The sequence below is a fragment of the Prionailurus viverrinus genome, chromosome D3, assembly GCF_022837055.1.
Source record: "Prionailurus viverrinus isolate Anna chromosome D3, UM_Priviv_1.0, whole genome shotgun sequence".
In the NCBI taxonomy this organism is placed as follows: Eukaryota; Metazoa; Chordata; class Mammalia; order Carnivora; family Felidae; genus Prionailurus; species Prionailurus viverrinus.
In genome coordinates this window covers 46,366,298-46,371,846 of record NC_062572.1, presented here as the reverse complement: position 1 = coordinate 46,371,846, position 5,549 = coordinate 46,366,298, and the positions used below count along the sequence as shown (strand labels likewise).

The window sequence follows — 5,549 nt, the reverse complement described above, 5'->3', positions numbered from 1 at the left end:
AGCACCTGACTTTAAGCATCTGACTTCAGCTCAGGTCATGATCTTACACTTCGTGGGTTTGAGCTTCACGATGGGATCTATGCTGACAGCTCAGAGCGTGGAGCCTGCTCCGGATTCTGTGTCTCCCTCTCTCTCTCTCAAAAATAAATAAACATTAAATTAAAAAAAAAAAAAAAAAGCTGACCTGCCCACACTGAGGTAGGGCCCTTCTTCAAACCATAAGGCACACCCTCCTAAGACCCAAGGTCCGAGCTCAACACCTAAATAGAGGGCAGCACAGTCACCCCTCTTGCTGCCCCCAGGCCCATGAGCTCTCTGTACCTGCCCCTAATCCAAAAGAAGTCCCTCAAACCTTGCTTTCTATGCTAGAGAAGAAAGCATTGTACTGAGCCTGTCCTTGTTCAACAGAAGAAACGGGCCAGAAGAGCCTGAGAGAATATTCTCTCCCACAAGCTGAACAATCAAGGCTTCCTTTGCAAACATCAAGCAAACTAGCAAAGCAGGAAGCTGGATTGGGCCCAGGCTCCTGGTCACTCTGGGCAGGTGACGGTCCCGCTGGGTCTGGGTATGGCCTCTTCATCTAAGGTGGAACGGGGAATGTTTGGAAGCACTTTGGGGAGGAAAACCTGAAGGAAGGGTGGGAATTCCCGTGCCCAGGACATGTGAGTTCTGTCCTAGAGATCCCCAGGAGAGCTTTTGGCTGCCTCTAGACCAAGGAAGATATCCTTGGCGGAAGCATGAGAAGCCCCCCAAACTGTCTCCAGCCTCAGGTTGACTTCTGGTGGGTTTTAGGAAACTCTCTTCTGATCAACTCTAAGCCCCCCGAAACTGCTATGAACACATGAGAAAGGACAGTAAAGAGAGAGCTCAGTCACACAATTTTGTTTTCTTTCCTCCTTTAAATGAGGCATTCCCAAAGTTTCAACCGGCCACAAAGGGGAAGTGGGCATCAACATGGGCTGGTACGTTATTTTCCACCAGTGCATCCCCGCAGCTGTCCGAGATCAGAAAGGCGTCCGTGACCAGTTAATCCTGTGGTGCAAGAGAAAACCTTGGTTCTTTATTTAACATACGCAGGGTACCCAGAAGCTGTAAAAGGAAAGCTGCCCGGGACATTTTAAAGCGAACCCCAGGGAGAGCGACTTCAAAAGAATAATGTGCTGTTCCCGGCGTCCTCACCCACGGACATCAGCTAGCACCTCCTTCTTCCCCATGTCCTCCAGAGACTTCAAACTTCAAAGTCAAACCGAAGGGTCCCGCTTCTTCACTCTTTAACAAAGTAAGGCTGGGTACACTGGCCTCCAGGAGGGCATTTCAGGGTGTCAGTCTCCCCCCGGGCGTGGAAGCTGCCGCAGTTGGGAACCATGTTTTCCTTTTAACTTGTCATGTCCTTCCAGCAGACATCCGGATTTTCTTTTGAAAATGTTAGTGGACTACACATGAGGCCTTGTTTTTCCTCCCCTGCCCCTGGGAGAGGAGAGCTAAACAGAGGCTATGGAAATGGAAGAAGACAACATTTTCTGAGTACCTACTGTGTGCCAGGTTGGGGAGGAAAGCATCTTCCAGCGGGGCGAGTCTCAGGTACTCCGGGACCCTGCCCTCCAGCAAAGACAGAGGGAAAATACAGCCATGGAACTGCCGAATGGAAATTTTGTGTACTGTGAATTAATTCACTAAATGTTTTTCGAGCATCTACTATGTCCCTATCACTGTGCAATGGTACAAAAGATATTTAAGAGATAGCCCCTGCCCTAAATGAGCTCAGACTCCGATGGGGAAGCCAACATTTAAAAAATAAAATGCAAACTAACTGCAGTAATAGAGGTGTGTATATTCAGAGCAGCAAAGCTACGGGATCTTCCAAGTGGCTGGGAGGTTTTCTAAATACAGCTCCATCTTCCTTGTGATTCAGAAATCTTAATCCTGCTTCTGGTGTTATATTGTCTGTCACCTTAATTATCATATTGTTGAGAGTTTGGAGATTTTCCTGTATTTTCCTGGATGTGTAGAATGTGAAAATAAAAAAATTCTAAAGACCTTCCGAAAGAATAAGCATGCCGGAAAGCCAATGGATGTTGGAAAAGCAAGGTCGAAGTCTTCACTCATTAGACAGGAAAGCTTCTATAAAGTTAATTAAAATATGTGGTAGTGACGGGGCCAAGAACAATTCAGTGGAATGTTTCATCCAGAAACCTTCTCATATATATTTAGTAACTTAGTGTATGGAAAAGTTTGCAACTCCTATCAGTGACGAAAGGCTGGGTCATTCAATAAATGGTGCTGAGTGCCATTTGCAAAAATATCTATTTTGTAAATGGCTTAGCATTTGCAAAAATATGACACATCTCTCCCACCCTATGTCAGATTAATTCCAGATGGACTAATAATTTAAATATTTGTAAAAGAAATGCTCAGACTTCTAGAATAAAATACAGATACAACCTGAGCGAAGGGCTTCCTAAGAAGGATTGCAAGGAAAGAAGGCGGAAGGGCAATGCTGACAGATTATGCTCCACATCAAGAAGGGATGTGCAGTGTCACTGTGTCACTGCTTTCCTTTGCCTGGAAGCCAGGGGGGAGGACACTGTCAGTGAGACATCAGACAGACACTCTGACGTTGGAAGGGTGAGGGCATGCATATGTTTGGCGTTTTTATTTTCCAATGATCATTGTGTATTATTGTATAATAAAAATTAGAAACATATTTTTTGCAGCAAGTGTCTGCAAATTCAACCTTCAAAGTATTTTTCATTTAACTGGCCCCCCAAAACAAACAATAACTAAAAGCAATATCTCTGCCAGTTAATAATGCTTGTTCACATACATTATGATGGTTTTTTGTGGGGTTTTTTGTTTGTTTGTTTGTTTGTTTGTTTCAAAATAACCCAATGAAGTAAATGCTTTCATTTTTATCTCTACACTTGGGATGCAGAGTGGTATATTGTCTTGTCCAACGTTGCACAGCAAGCAGGAAGCAGAACTGCGAACCATTCCTGGATATCCAGGTACCACGTGTTCTGTAATTTCTGTGACCTCACAGCTGAGACTAATCCATCGTTAAGTTTGTGGAGATGCCTGCTCGGTCCTGGACCCAGAAGGGGTGGGGCTGGGGCTTCACTGGCCTCGCTAGTCTGCCATTTTCAATGTTCAGAGTCTGTTGACTAATCTTGCTGCTTAAATGAACCTGTGCTTATATCTGATCCTTGGCACCCAGGCCCCTGGACAGAAATAAAACTGGATTGTTGGGTACCTTTTAGAAATGTGCCAGAATTGGTGAACGGGAAGACAGGGTCCTTATGCCGCAGTGTGCCATATAGTTCTGGCCTTCAGCCTCCTCTTCATACAGTAGCTTGGAGAAACATCAGAATTTAATTACCGTCAGATTTCAGTGTGAGAAAAAGGACTTATCTGCAGAAAATAATGCAATTAATGGTTAACCCTTTTTTTTTTTTAAGTTTATTTATCACCGAGAGAGAGAGAGAGAGAGAGAGCAGGGGAAGGGCAGAGAGAGAGAGAGAGGAAGAGAGAATCCCAAGCAGGCTCCATGCTGTCGGCTCAGAACTCATTGCGGGGCTCCAACTCACAAACGGTGAGATCATGACCTGAGCCAAAATCAGGATTCAGACACTTAACCGACTGAGCCACCTGGGCACCCCAATGGTTAACCCTTTTATCTCAGAACATCGAATGAGATAAATAAATAGGATGTAACCATTTAATACTCGAAGAGTTTAATATGTCTGTAACAATCAACCTTAGTGCTGCGAATGATATTCCGTTGTGTCAGATCCCAGTTTTTAGTGAGGCATCTCTAAGGCACATAATAGAAAACAAAATGGGTAAATTACTGAAGTTCCTTTCACTGTATTTGGAAATGATAAATCTTTATAGAATGAGGGGGGGAAAGTTTGTGGAGACAGCTTTTTTTTTTTTAATCTCAATCTTTTGAGGAATCAATTCTTATTTTCATAGTATTCTCCCTCTATACCTATATACTCAGGCCACATGTACTGTGTCTACTGGTCTAGCCCTCAACTTTTCCTAGATGATATGCATTAAGAACATACAATATTTAAAAAAATGACAACCTATCTTTTTTTTTTGTTATGCTTTATTTTGTTTTTTTCCTTCTGTGGCAAGAGTACTTAACATAAAATCTACTCCGTTATCAAATTTTTAGGTGTACAATACAGCACTATTAATCACAGGCCTTACATCAAACGGTCGTAGTTCTCCAGAACTTATTCATCCTATGGATTAAGAAGATGTGGTCCATATATACAAGGAATACTACTCTGTGATTAAAAAAAAAAAAAAAAAAAAAGAATGAAATCTTGCCATTTGGAGCAATGTGGATGAAACTGGAGCGTATCATGCTAAGTGAAATAAGTCAGTCAGAGAAAGACAGGTATCATATGATTTCACTCACATGTGGAATTTGAGAAACTTAACAGATGATCACAGGGGAGGGGAAGGAAAAATAAGATACAAATAGAAAGGGAGGCAAACCATAAGAGACTCTTAAATACAGAGAACAAACTGAGGGTTGATGGGGGTGGGGAAAGTGGGTGATGGGCATCAAGGAGGGCAGTTGTTGGGATGAGCACTGGGTGTTGTACGTAAGTGTGAATCACTGGATTCTACTCTAAGACTACATTGTATGTTGTCTGACGCGAGAATAAAAAAATAAAATAATAAAAATAAAAAAGAACTTATTCATCCTGCATGACCAAAACTTTGTACCCTTTGACCAGTATGTCCCTGTTTTCCCCTTCCCCCGCCATCATTTTAGTTTCTGCTTCCACAAGTTTGACTATTGTATATTCCACAGATAAATGAGAGTACACAACATTTGGGTTTTTTCCCTCTGACATTTTTCATTTAACATAAGGTCCTCCAGGTCCATCCGTGTCTTGCAAATGGCAGGATTTCCTTCTTCTGCAAGGCCGAATAATTTTCTATTATATATATTGGTCTCACATTTTCTTTATCCATTCATCTGTTGATGGGCATTTAGGTTGTTTCCATGTCTTGGCTATTACAAATAATGTTGCAATGAGCACGAGAGTGCAGATATCTCTTCAAGATCCAGATTTCAATTCCTTTGGAAATATACCCAGAAGTAGGATTGCTTGATCAAATAGTAATTTTTTTTTTAAATTTTTGAAGAACCTCCATATTGTTTTCCATAGTGGCTGCACCCTTTTGTATTCCCACCAACAGGGTAAAAGGATTCCCTTTCCTCTATATCCTTGCCAATACTTGTTACGTGTATGAGGAAACCCTTTTATATATACATATATATGCATAATCCATCCTAACAGGTGTATGGTGATAATTCATTGTGTTTTGTTTTCTAGGGGTGGGAAGAAACTTTTAGAGGTCGTGCATTAGTTTATGGCACTGATTGTAATGATGGTTTCATAGATGTATACTTATCTCCAAACACATCAAGTTGTGTGTCTGTAAGTCAATTTTGCCTCAGTTAAGTGGTTTTAAAAACAAAGGAATAATTTGAAGGAATAGGTAATTTAAATTCCTACATGGGC

General features: G+C 41.8%; 1 pseudogene; it reads left to right on the top strand.

Annotated features, from left to right (window-relative positions):
* Positions 1 to 2,054: 2,054 nt before the first annotated feature.
* LOC125148648 (protein kish-A-like) lies at positions 2,055 to 3,349 on the top strand (annotated as a pseudogene).
* Positions 3,350 to 5,549: the final 2,200 nt, after the last annotated feature.